This window comes from Zea mays, chromosome 2 (genome assembly GCF_902167145.1).
Source record: "Zea mays cultivar B73 chromosome 2, Zm-B73-REFERENCE-NAM-5.0, whole genome shotgun sequence".
In the NCBI taxonomy this organism is placed as follows: Eukaryota; Viridiplantae; Streptophyta; class Magnoliopsida; order Poales; family Poaceae; genus Zea; species Zea mays.
The window spans coordinates 134,641,842-134,656,525 of NC_050097.1; the positions used below are offsets into that span (position 1 = coordinate 134,641,842).

The 14,684-nt window shown below is 42.3% G+C and overlaps 1 long non-coding RNA gene across 1 annotated transcript; it reads left to right on the forward strand.

Annotated features, from left to right (window-relative positions):
- Positions 1-11,113: 11,113 nt before the first annotated feature.
- Positions 11,114-11,795, forward strand: LOC103646982 (uncharacterized). Its single transcript, XR_562585.2, has 3 exons — positions 11,114-11,161; positions 11,607-11,645; positions 11,726-11,795. It is a non-coding gene; the product is annotated as an uncharacterized lncRNA (long non-coding RNA).
- The last annotated feature ends 2,889 nt before the right edge of the window (positions 11,796-14,684 follow it).

The window sequence follows — 14,684 nt, forward strand, 5'->3', positions numbered from 1 at the left end:
CGGCGTCCTTCAAGTCCTCGCGCGGTTCGTCCAAGTGCTCCAGATGTAGCACCTCCGAGGTATCCACACGTACAGGGAGGAAGCGCCGCGTACCGAACTGCTAGGTTCGCGACGGCGGCTTGGCGAGGGCGAGAGGTGGGCGGCGGCTGTCAGTTCGCTGGTGGCGAATTAGGTTATGCTTAACCGCGCCCCCGCCCCTCATTATATAGGCGTTATGGTGGGCTTCTGACGCCGAGGCCCATCATTAACCCTAAAGCCCAGTCTAATTTCGGATCTAATCCGAATTAGGCTTCCTTCCCCTTAAGTGTGTGACCCTATAGGTTCACGTACAAATAGACATAGCCCGAGTACTCTTACTTGGCCCAATAATTGACAGCGGCCTCTAGCAAGACATGTCAACTCCTATGTGTACGTAAAGATCATATCAGACGAACCATTGCGACATTACGTACATGCTGTTCCCTTTGTCTCACGATATTTGGTCTGGCTCTAAGCTGACCTCTCTTTCTCGATACTGTGAATTGGAATCCTTTCAATGGTTAACTCTTAACCCTAGCACGGCCATGCATTTCTTGATCCAATCACTCGAGGGGCCCAGAGATATCTCTCTCACAAAGAGAGGGACAAATTCCATCTTGACTGACCATGCCTCACAGCATGCTTCCTGACAAACCCAAAACTACCTTTATAACTACCCAGTTACGAGATAGCGTTTGATAGTCCCTAAGTAAGTCAATTCACATCTTGAGAACATGCGACAATCTCAGGTCTAAGGATACAATATTCATGTTGCAAGAAGAGAACTATATTACAATATCTCACGTTGGGTCGGTCCAGCCTCATGTCATACATGCGCCCACATTATCAGTTTAACATCTCCATGTTCATGACTTGTGAAATGTAGTCATCAACTAATACATGTGCTAGTCATCGACTCTGACTAGGGACATCATTTAGAATAACCATATAAGTAAAGAATCTCACAAACAATTCACATAATTGCTAATCAATACAAGGTGCCTTCCATGGATATTCAATTAAGCAATATATATATCATGGATACAAAGAAATATGCTCATCTCTATGATTATCTCTAGGGCATATTTCTAACAGTCTCCCACTTGCACTAGAGTTAATCTAGAAGATATCTAATACCCATAGATCTCACGTGTGCCTCATGCTTAGGTTGTGGAAGAGGTTTTGTCAAAGGATCAGCAACATTCAAATCCGTATGTATTTTGCATATCTTTATCTCACCCCGCCTAATGAATTCCCGTATGAGGTGAAACTTCCGTAGTACGTGTTTGTTTTTCTGGTGGTTCCTTGGCTCCTTAGCTTGCGCAATAGCCCCATTGTTGTCACAGTAGAGGTTCAATGGGCTAGATGCATTAGGAAACACACCAAGCTCGATGAGGAACTTCCTTATCCAAACACCTTCCTTCGCAGATTCAGAAGCTGCAATGTACTCGGCTTCTGTTGTAGAATCAGTCACAGTCTCCTGTTTGGAACTCTTCCAACTAACAGCACCACCATTTATTGTGAACACAAAACCTGATTGCGATTTTAACTCGTCTGGGTCAGTTTGGAAGCTAGCATCGGTGTAACCAGTTACAACGAGCTCCTCCTTACCCCCATATACCAGGAACATATCTTTAGTCCTTCTCAAGTACTTAAGAATGCCTTTTACCGCTGTCCAGTGATCCTCACCTGGATCAGCCTGGTATCTACTCGTAGCACTTATAGCGTATGAAACATCTGGGCGTGTACTTATCATGGCATACATGATTGATCCAATCGCTGAGGCGTATGGTACCTTACTCATGCGCTCCCGCTCATTAGCCGTCGCAGGACATTGCATCTGGCTAAGGTGTTTACCATGTGACATAGGTATGAAACCTTTCTTGGACTGTTCCATGTTGAACCGTTTCAAAACCTTGTCAATGTACGTATCTTGACTTAATCCTATAAGCCTCTTCGACCTATCTCTATAGATCCTTATGCCCAAAATATATGCTGCTTCCCCTAAGTCCTTCATAGAAAAACTCTTTTTCAGTGAAGCCTTGACGGACTCCAGCATAGGAATGTCATTCCCAATCAATAATATGTCATCCACATACAAGATCAGAAATACAACAGCGCTCCCACTTTCCTTCTTGTAAACACAAGCTTCTTCTTCATTCTGATGAAAACCAAGCCCTTTGATCACTTCATCAAAACGAATGTTCCAACTCCGAGATGCTTGCTTCAACCCATAAATGGATTTCTGAAGTTTGCATATCTTTCCAGCATTGATCGGATCGACAAAACCCTCGGGCTGTATCATATACACGTCCTCATCTAGGTTTCCATTAAGGAAAGCTGTTTTGACATCCATCTGCCAAATCTCATAATCGAAATATGCGGCAATAGCTAGAATGATCCGAATAGATTTAAGCATCGCTACTGGCGAGAATGTCTCGTCATAGTCAACTCCTTGAACTTGTCGAAAACCCTTTGCAACAAGTCGAGCCTTATAGATGTGAACATTTCCATCCATGTCTTTCTTCTTCTTATAGATCCATTTGCATTCTATAGGTCTAACACCATCAGGCGGGTCAACCAAGTTCCAAACTTGATTTTCTCCCATGGAATCTATCTCGGATCTCATGGCGACACGCCATTTCTCGGAATCTGGGTCCATCATCGCTTCTGAATATGTTGCAGGTTCGTCGTTGTCTAACAACAACACTTCCCCATTGCCCAACAATAGCACTTCTCCTCGTGCCTCGCGAAGCCTTGCTGACCTTCGTGGTTGTGGTGGTGATTCTCTTGCCATAGACGTCTCAACTTGTTCTGCTACATTAGCATCACTTGTTGAATCTTGTCCCACTGGCTCATCCTGAACTTCTTCAAGATACACCTTTTGTTTACTTTTCTCTCTTTTGAGAAACTCTTTCTCTAAGAACACACCGTTCCGGGCGACAAACACTTTGCCCTCTGACCGGTGGTAAAAGTAATATCCTAAAGTTTCCTTTGGATAACCCACGAACATGCACTTGTCCGATTTTGGAGTGAGTTTATCCGACTGTAGTCGCTTGACGTAAACCTCACAACCCCAAATCTTCAGAAAAGACAAACTGGGAGTCTTCCCAGTCCACATCTCATATGGTGTCTTAACTACGGACTTAGACGGTACCCTATTTAGTGTGAAAGCTGCTGTTTCTAGAGCGTATCCCCAAAACTACAAAGGTAGGTCCGACTGGCTCATCATTGATCGAACCATATCCAATAAAGTCCGATTACGTCGCTCAGACACGCCATTCCTCTGAGGCGTTCCAGGCGGCGTAAGCTGTGGAACAATTCCACAACTCTTTAGATGATTGCTAAACTCATGACTCAAATATTCACCACCACGATCTGATCGCAGTGCTTTAATTTTCTTGCCACACTGATTTTCTACTTCATTCTGAAACTCTTTGAACTTTTCTAAGGATTCAGACTTGTGTTTCATTAAGTAGACATACCCATATCTACTAAAATCATCAGTGAAGGTTATGAAGTATTGGAATCCTCCCCTAGCTGTCGTACTCATTGGTCCGCACACATCAGTATGTATGAGTTCCAATAAATCTAACGTCCTCTCCGGTAAACCCGTGAAGGGCGCCTTGGTCATCTTACCAAGTAAGCAAGCTTCACATGTCTCGTATGATTCAAAATCAAACGAAGTTAAAAGCCCATCAGAATGAAGCTTCTTCATGAGATTCTCACTTATATGACCCAAACGACAGTGCCACATGTAGGTAGGACTTAAATCATTAGGCCGAGGCCTTTTAGCACTAATATTACAGATAGGTGCATCATCAAGATTTAAAATGAATAACCCATTCATAATGGATGCAAAAGCCACAAACATGCCATTCTTAGAGATCACACAACCATTGTTTTCACTCGCAAATGAATAACCATCCTTCATCAAACATGAAGGAGACATAATGTTTCGACTCATACTAGGAACTAGATAACAATTATTTAACTCCAAAATAAATCCTGATGGGAGGTGGAGTTGCATCGTCCCGACGGTCAACGCAGCAACTCTTGCATTATTGCCTACCCGGAAATCAACTTCTCCTCTTTTCACGCTTCTAGTTCTTATCATTCCCTGCATCGAATTGCAAATATGGGCAACCGATCCGGTATCAAATACCCAAGAATTAATATAAGAATCAGCAAGAAAAATTTCTGTAATGTGAATAGCAAGTGTACCTGCTGCGGCTGTACCCTTACCGCCGCGATCCTTAATAGAGGCCAAGTACTGCTTGCAATTCCTTTTCCAGTGACCAAGTTCTTTGCAATAAAAGCACTCTGCATCTGCAGCTGGTCCAGCCTTGGGCTTTTGATTGGGCTTGGATACTGTATCCTTTCCCTTGCCCTTCTTCTTTTGAGACTTACCCTTCTTCTTAAAGTTGGGTTTGTTTTGGACCGCCATCACATGGCCGCTGCTGCCAGCACTTTTCTTTATGTCCCCCTCTGCAGTTTTCAGCATGCCACATAGTTCATTGAGGCCCCTCTCCGCCCCATGCATATGGTAGTTCGTGATGAAGTTTCCATAGCTGGGCGGAAGAGATGCCAAAATGAAGTCAGTGGCCAACTCTTGGCTTATTGGGAAGCCTAGCTTCTCCAACCTCTGACTGTAACCAACCATTTTGATTACATGTGGCCCAACTGCTGCGCCTTCTGCTAGCTTGCATTCCAGAAAAGCTTTGGACACATTGAACCTTTCAGTCCTAGCCTGAGTCTGGAACATATCCTTGAGCGCCACGATCATATCGTACACCTCATGGTTTGTCTCAAACTGCATCTGGAGCTCAGGCTCCATGCAAGCAAGCATTAGGCAACTCACTTCAAGATTAGCATCCATTGCTTTCTTGTAAGCGGTTTTAGCTGCAGCAGTTGCATTTTCACCAGGATCCTCTGGCAGTGGGGTGTCTAGAACGTCTTCCTTTTTTTCAGCCCTGAGAACAATTCTCAGGTTACGGATCCAATCCGTATAGTTTGTTCCATTTAACTTATCCTTTTCAAGAATTGATCGCAAAGTAAATGTTGGTGTGCTAGGTGCCATCTACAACAAAATAATGCAAAATACTAAGACAAAAATATCCATGACAGAGTAAATCATATTAAACATTTAATAGTCTACTCCCACTAAAATCAATATCCCTCGATTGATACTTAGTGATTCAGAACCCACAACTAACAAGTCTACTAGTGAGCTTTAGCATCACCGCTAGAAGACAAGGTAGATCGGTAAGCAACTCCTTGCTAATCATATCATATATATGACTCCTGTTGTTGGGTGACATCTCTATGTCTCGGCTCCCAACCTTATGCCTCAAAGTCCTTAACCATTAAGCTGACTTTGTTTAAGTTAACCAACCCTTTCTGCAGTTCGTATCCGATACAAACCTATCTAGTCAAGGAAAACTGGTGGCACCCTAATTTCATAGACCCACCACCAATTGTACAAGACTTATGATAGTGCAAGGTTTGGAGAGGCATTTAAAACTTAAACATTTATGAGGGATCGTCCTACTTATAACATCGCACGCAAGGAATTATATGCAATATAAACAAGTAGAACAATAAGAATGGCATTCACACAACAGTTGTGATTCGGTATGGCTTGCTTTCACATGGTGATCTCCATCTCCAATAATCTGTCCATCACGATGATCTCCATCTCCATGATATAGGTATGCCATCCTCCAGGTGATGAGTCCTTCAAGACCTATCTAACGTATGCTGGTAAACAAATTACATATACGCTTTGGATCATCACATGTTGACACGCAGGTCATTACATTAAATTTGGACAATACATGTGGCTCCAGCCGTATTGCCCTGGTCACGACACGCAGGTCATGAATAATTTATTAACATGCATCACATACACATAATAGCCATACCGATCACATGTCCTGCAAAAACAGGTTAGACAAACACGTTTCTATACGTTCGCCACTACAGCAGATAGCCACGGCGGTCCCGCTGCATCGTATGTATGGAAATTCCACTGGAAATCTCATGCGGTTGATCAAATCAACCCAAATCCGAGACTTTCGACCCGAAGAAGATTACACTCATGACGTCGATCTGTTGCGTCAATCTGCTGGTTGTGTACGCAGTTAGCCCCGATGGTGATTCCAGCCGGTAGGGGCAAGTCGCGCATACAACAGAGAAGGACGAACTGATCTCTCCAGTCATATCCGATGTAATCTACTTCAACCCTTTATTACCAATTGATCTAATCAAACCGTGCATCAAGTAGATCCATCACATGAACCTAGATCCAGACCTAAAACTTACGCAGAACCTGTTCTGATACCACTGTGCGATTACGGGGAGGCTACGCTAGCGCAAAACAAAAATTTTCATCCCCATAATACCAAGAACTACTGCGGTTATAGGTCATGGAATTACCACTAGACGCGCAGAGCAGCGGAAGCCGTCTCGATGTAGACGAACGCGTCGAGCAGTGCCGTGCAGTCGCCGGCGTCCTTCAAGTCCTCGCGCGGTTCGTCCAAGTGCTCCAGATGTAGCACCTCCGAGGTATCCACACGTACAGGGAGGAAGCGCCGCGTACCGAACTGCTAGGTTCGCGACGGCGGCTTGGCGAGGGCGAGAGGTGGGCGGCGGCTGTCAGTTCGCTGGTGGCGAATTAGGTTATGCTTAACCGCGCCCCCGCCCCTCATTATATAGGCGTTATGGTGGGCTTCTGACGCCGAGGCCCATCATTAACCCTAAAGCCCAGTCTAATTTCGGATCTAATCCGAATTAGGCTTCCTTCCCCTTAAGTGTGTGACCCTATAGGTTCACGTACAAATAGACATAGCCCGAGTACTCTTACTTGGCCCAATAATTGACAGCGGCCTCTAGCAAGACATGTCAACTCCTATGTGTACGTAAAGATCATATCAGACGAACCATTGCGACATTACGTACATGCTGTTCCCTTTGTCTCACGATATTTGGTCTGGCTCTAAGCTGACCTCTCTTTCTCGATACTGTGAATTGGAATCCTTTCAATGGTTAACTCTTAACCCTAGCACGGCCATGCATTTCTTGATCCAATCACTCGAGGGGCCCAGAGATATCTCTCTCACAAAGAGAGGGACAAATTCCATCTTGACTGACCATGCCTCACAGCATGCTTCCTGACAAACCCAAAACTACCTTTATAACTACCCAGTTACGAGATAGCGTTTGATAGTCCCTAAGTAAGTCAATTCACATCTTGAGAACATGCGACAATCTCAGGTCTAAGGATACAATATTCATGTTGCAAGAAGAGAACTATATTACAATATCTCACGTTGGGTCGGTCCAGCCTCATGTCATACATGCGCCCACATTATCAGTTTAACATCTCCATGTTCATGACTTGTGAAATGTAGTCATCAACTAATACATGTGCTAGTCATCGACTTTGACTAGGGACATCATTTAGAATAACCATATAAGTAAAGAATCTCACAAACAATTCACATAATTGCTAATCAATACAAGGTGCCTTCCATGGATATTCAATTAAGCAATATATATATCATGGATACAAAGAAATATGCTCATCTCTATGATTATCTCTAGGGCATATTTCTAACATCTATAACTGCACAAATAGTATTATATATGCAATCTACACTGTGATGCTTAGAGATGATGAACATGTTCTGTTAACTCACTGATTTTGTTTAGTCTGCCCTAATGATGCATGGAACTAAGGGCCAGGGTCCTGCTTTCTATTGATACCATGATGTGGAATAAGATGCATTGAAGGAAGTGTGTTTTTGGTTCATCACGCTTTGTTTTGATCTTCCTTGGTTAGGTACTCTATCTTCTTTAGGTTGTATCATTGCGGTCATAAGTTATTTTGGGGATAACTTTGGTTGTAGATGATCCGTTCAGCATGTCCTCCCTATCTGGAGTCCCTTGGTACACTTATTTTTTCCTAAAATTCTCAGGAGTCCTTATCTATTGGGAATTATGGATGGAGGGAGTAGTATCTTGGGTTGATGAGAATACTCTGGTTGTTCCTGTTCCGTAAATTTTGTTGCATTGTGGTGAGAGTTTGAGAATGTTCTTCTATGTTTGTTCTCTTAAACTAGATGCTAACATATATTAACTATTTGGTTTTAGGAGTAGCTGTTGGAGTAAAAAGATGTTGGGTCCTAATCCCTAGAAATCAGTTCCTAATTTTTTAGGCCCCAATTATAGAAGTCCCTCTTGGAAATGCTCTAAGGAGAAGGGTTTTGAGGCTGACACTGAAACTTATCATGTGCTGGTGCAGGGATTTGGGAGGCATAGGAAAAGAAAGAAATGGGAGGATGTGTTGGATGAAATGCTTGATTTAGAATTTATACCAAATATTGCCTCTTATAATAGGCTACTTGGTGGCTTGCCGCTTGCATAAGTGAAGATCTTTGTGGTTACAATTACAAGAGAGCTTCTCGGGGCATGCGAAAGCACCAGTCTAAAAGTATTTTGCTAGGTGGCGCTACATGGAGATGCCTGATACCAGTGTACGTAGCTGCACAGATATAAGATGGAAAGTGTGAAATGAGGTATTGTTTTGATCATGCACTCCTATTGCATACAACATTATTTTATTGTATTCTGTGCATTATTTTGGTCTTGTTGGATTCACCATATATGCAAAAAATTATCATTGCAATTTCGAAGCTTCCAACATGGCATTTCCGTTAGTCTTGAGACTAATTTGGGGAGAAAATGTTTAATTGCCATGGATGAATTTTGAAGGCTTGTTTGTTTGGAAGCAAGGTTTATGATCAGATTTTTGTATACCAGAGAACACTCAAGTCTCCCAACTGCCCGCCTGCCGAGGTGAGCTCCGAATGCCTGCCCTCCGCCTCTGATCCGTGTTGCGGCTTCGCTCCTGCACATGCGTGTTTTGGCACTCGGTTTCCGACCAGGGATTCATCACCGCGCCTTCGTTTGTGTCGGGGTTGTGCCGTAGCGATGGGTCTCTGGTGGCGAACTACAGCTGGCGAACTACAGCTCCGCGCTGCGTGGCTCTGGTTCTGGTCTCAGGGAGTTACTTGGGAGGGGTTGGTCTCTCCGACTCCGCTGCTGCTTTTTATGCACTACTTTTTTCAAGCACACATTGTTGTAGCTGAAACCTCCATAATTTCTTCACCAGTTTTCTTTAATATCTTGTTTCAGTTATAGGTGTACACATCAACTGATTTTTCATTTGCTTCTGTTACTAAACTTATTTCACAATCAGCCTTGTAGCACCTTGAGATTCTGTTGTTTATTTTTTGTATTAGATATTCTTCTGAGTACTGGAATAAGGTCAATTTATCATTTTTGACAGCAAGTTGGTTTTTATACTTGGATCCAGCCTATATTCTTGGCCTATTTTGCTCTTTTTTCTCTACCTTAATAATACAACGGAGTACAGCCTCTATACTTGGATCCAGCCTCTATTCTCCTGCATGATTCGAAAAGGAGCAGGAGCATGACCCAAAACTGTATTTTAGTCTTTCACTGATATATGCATGAACTGAATTCTAGAATGCTAAGTGTAAGTTTTGAATAATTTTGTTTCCTTGTCATCTGGAACCACAATGCATTGAACTTAAAGCACAATATAGAAAAGAAGGCACAATATGCCTTTGGATTTTCTTCATTCCAATTGACACCAGAGAGTAGAAAGGATGGAGCCCTATGATACACAGCTGGGGCTCATGGCCTCTGGGCCTTTTCTAGGGTGTGTACATGCCTTATGGTTGTCTCCTTTATCTTTGTATCCAATGTTCTAGATGATAGACTACCTGGAATAAGGCATACTACGTTAAACCGTATGAAACCTGATTTTTTTGCATGTTTAGTCTAATGAACAGTCATGTACCTGGTGTTAGAACTTCGCAATACAAATAAAAGAGGGGGGCTCTTCAGTCAGGTCAACAGCTGGCAACACTTACCACAGCACTAAACTTTTGCCTGACTGTTTCTACAGAAATAGGTTCTGTCATACAAGCAACTTTGGTCTAAAAGTGGGCCAATTTCCTGGTCCATTTTCTACAAAGGAAAATTAAACTCATGAAGCTCCAGTAGAAAATGACATAATGAAGCCATAAACTTGGAGCTGCAAGAGCATTCGGATGACAGCTACATCTACAACTAATTGCTTACAATTCACGATAGTACTAATATCGCTAACATTTGAAACTTAACTATCTTAGTTGTAATCATGTGCTTCAACTGTAGAGGGTTAATCAATTTAGTGGAAGTGGATATTGAATATGTTTAAGCATAAGGTTGTGTGTTAGGTTCAGGTAATTGTATGTTTTCCAGTTCACTTTAGTAGGTGCATGCTCACAGTTCCAGAAACAACATGAGGTCTTATGAATATTTCATGTTTCTATGTATAATGAAAATAATAAGCCTTCATCCATTCTTATATATACTCTTTGATCTTGTGGTGTTTGTGCAGGTCCAGAACATCTGCACTAGAACACCTAAAAAGAAGTCCTACAAAGATTTGGTTAGTTGCGTCATGCTTTCTCTATTCCTCTCTTAATACTTAGCTCTATTTGATTGATCTGTGCTATATTGCTATGTGCTATTTTTTATTTTTGTATCTCAACTTAATCTTTGAGAACTGCATGTACCACTATTTCTGTATTTTTATTAATTTTGTTCATACTGCTATGTTCGATCTGTGCTATAGAGCTATGGTAGGACAAGGGTCTCATTCTATTTGCTGAAACTTCCCAGCAACAATTTCCATGTCCATAGTACAGTTATTGATTGGTGACTTATGGCCACCAAAATATTCATCCAAGTTAGTTGTAATTGCACTCTTAGATGTGCCTCCACTGCATCCACTACTACTCTATATGATAGTCTCAACTCTGACCCTCTTGACCCTCGACATGAGTGTCTTGCTTAAATGGTCTTTTTTAGATGCAACTGTGGTCCTCTTGTTACCTCTAGAATGTGTATTTGTACTGCTGTAGAAAAACACCTTATCAGACTATTCCCAATGTTGGTGTATATTTACTTGAACCAGTGTTCTCTCATGGTCAACTACATCATCTACCGTGCCTGTTTTTCTAGGACTCTTAATGCCATCAGGCTGGCATTTTGTTCAACTCATTAGGTGCGTCAACACTGAAATTCACTCTTACAGTCATGTTTTGTTATTGCATTAGAGTTTGCAGCATGAATCAGGGACATCCAGTGTTGTTAGATCTATTAATACGATGTTCTCTGTCTTATTTTTATCCTACAAGTCATTTCGAGATATGTGGTTGCTGATCAGATGCGGGCAATGTCAATTTTATTATTGGAATTGTTAACTTGACACTCATTCACCTTCTGGACTGAAAACCAATACAGTACTGCATCTATTTAGTTGACATATATTACTTGGCTGCTAACACAACTAAGAGAAATACTGAAAATCAATCCTTCAGTCTATCGTTTCATAGGATTTTAATTTGTGCATGACAGAGAGTTTTACATGTCAGAAATTTATAGATGTCAGGGAGTTCATTGCAGTTCATCTCCTTCACTGCATCTTGCATATTTTCTCTCTCTTTCAGCTGGTTACAGTAACAAGGAACCACCATTTTGATGCAAAGGTAAGCATCTGCATTTTACTCAGAGTTACATGTCACTGCTACCCCTTAATCTCGGGGTGCCTTTGATTTGCAACATCCAGGAGCAGATGCGACAGGATCACAAGTAGGAGGAGCGGCGACGATGTTGTAGCGAGAGACATGGGTGCCGAGGTTGTTGTGCTGCGGTGGTGGCAGGACAGGAAGGAAACGAAAAAGCAGGAGCCAGGGCTGTTCAACAACATGACCGAGTCGCTGAGGCGAGGAAGAGTAAGGTGAAGGCACTCGTCGACGCCTTTGAGACTGACAGAGCGTCATCTCGCTGCAGGAAACCAGCAAGCCTGATGCTGCTCCAGCTATGGAAGTAGGTGTCGTGCCATGAGTGCTTCTTGACCTGCAGTGTGCATGATCACACCTTTCTTGGAATTTTGGACTTTTTTTGGTTGTTAGTGACCGTAAAAGTGGCGCTTGTTGAGGTTTGCTCGTTCCCATGTAAACTGAGTTTTCTCATGGGAGTTTCCATACTTTTGTAGTGCTACGAAAAAAGGAAAGTCTGTACAGGTTTTGTGTCTATGCAAGGCTTGAGAAGTTGGCATTGTACTGATAAGTGATAAGTAAACAAGTTATTGTAATGATTTAAACTAGATTGTTTTGAAAGGAAATGGAATGGATAAAGCAAATTAAACTTTGTATTGTTACTAATTCATGAAAAATGGTACTAAACTTCCGTCAACGTTTTCTATGTTTCTCATTTCACTCGCTCTATTTTTCGTTACAACTACACTGCATATGCTAGCATATTTGTTCATATAATACTCTTGCTGACATTTCCACTATCACAGCAGCATCTCTACTACTATTTGTGTTTTTTATATAAATGTATTTTATCATATTGATTTCGTCCATGCAAGAGGATCTCTATCGTGTTTCGCAAGATAGGAGCCGCTAAGCACCTGTTCGGTTTTGTGTAGAACTTCACGCTCCTTCCTATTCCGGATACTTATATCCTTACTCAAATGATGGTGTCTAGCAACATCGATAGTTTGTCATCGACTTGGACGAGCAGCCATAGATCTACCTCAATAACTTATGTGTCGTCGCAACGCACGGGCACCTACCTAGTCCTTTATTATTTGGCAATCACCTTCATCCTCCGTCGAAGCCAAGGTTCTTATTGAACCTGTTCTTGCTTCTTCCGGTGTTATTGCTTCGTCATCAAACAGAAGTTTGAACGAAGTAAATCCTGTTGACCTTGATATGGTAGTGTTGTGGTTCCACACTACCTTTATTAAGTCGTATGGCCACTTTCCTTTGGGCTGGTTGAAGATTGACTTCATTATTCCCGTTATTATAATTCCGTTTGTTCTTTCCACCAGTCCATTTGACTCCGGATGTCTCACTGATGCAAAGTGTATTTTTGTACCAATCTGGTCACAAAAGGTTTTGAATGTTTTAGCATCGAATTGAGTTTCGTTATCAACCGTGATAGCCCTCGGCACACCGAAGCGACAAACAATATTTTGCCAAAAGATTTTCTGTACTATGGCTGAAGTTATTGTAGCTAAGGGCTTTGCTTTGATCCACTTGGAGAAGTACTCTACTGCCACCACAACATATTTTAAGTTGCCTTTGCAATGACTAGGTAGGCTGTATTAGTTGGGTTAAAGACGAAGGTTGTTTCTGGTCTCTGGCACATCTTTGACAATTTTCACATTTTTGAACCAAATCGGCTGCATCCGAAGCTAACTTTGGCCAGTAAAATCCTTGTCTGAAAACCTTCCCCAATAGAGGCCTAGACCCAATATGAGCTCCGCACAATCCTGCATGTATATCCTTCATCGATTCCTGACCTTTGGCTCGGGACAAGCATTTGAGTAAAGGGGAGCAGACTCCATGTTTATATAATTCCCCTTCTATAATTACATAGGGTCGTGCTCTTGCTTCCATTCTTTTATTGTAAACGTCGTCATCTGAAAGACAATTGCCCTAGAGGAAAGATACGATTTCAATCCTCCAATCTTCACTGTGTACCGGTGAGATTGTGAGCACCGCTCTTTCCATAAGCTCAATCGAAGGTGCTTTTATTGTTTCAAAGAACACCTCCAAAGGTAACGCAAGCCCCTGTGCCGCTAATTTAGCTAACAAATCTGCGTGCTCATTTTCTCCTCTCGGGATGTTCTTTACAGAGAAACCTTCGAAAGGGGCTTCCATCCTTCGGACTGCATCCATATATTTTTCTAGCTTCGGGTCCCTTGCTTTGCTACTATTGTCAATGTGACCTAAAATGACCTGTGAGTCGGATTTAAGTACTGCCCTTCTTATTCCCATTGCCTTTAGCTTTCAAAGCCCCAAGAGAAGGGCCTCGTACTCTGCAATGTTATTTGTGCAGTTGAAGTCCAATCTTGTTGTATAGCAGGTTTTGATTTTTGATGGTGAAATTAAAACAGCAGCTGCTCCTGTGCCGAAGGTTCCCTAGGACCCATCGCAAAATACTGTCCAGGCTTCGGCATCGGTTGTTTTCTCTTCGTCTTGAGCCCTAGCGTCCAATCAGCAATGAAGTCTGCTAATGCTTGGGATTGGATCGAAGATCTATGGACGAAATCGATAGTGAATTCATTCAATTCTGTAGCCCATTTTCCAACTCTTCCTGTGGCTTCTCTATTTCTCATTATGTCCTTGAGAGGTTGTGAAGAAGGTACTATGATATGGTATGCTTGGAAATAATGTCGAAGCTTCCTGGAAGCCATTAATACAGCATATAGTACCTTTTCTAACTCTGTATAATTTTTCTTTGATGCCCTAAGTATTTCGGAGATGAAGTACACTGTCACTTGTTTTCTTGCCTGGCCATCCTGCTTGTCTTGCACCAGCGCTGCACTAACCGCATCGTGGGAAGCAGCTACATACAATAGCAATGGACTTCCTGACGAAGGTGGGGTTAAGGTTGTCAATTCTATCAAATACTGATTTAGTTCTTCGAAGGCTTTTTGCTGAGTTGGTCCCCATTGAAAGACTTAGGCCGACTTCAGCACTTCGAAGAATGGCAAGTTCCTCTCTGCTGAT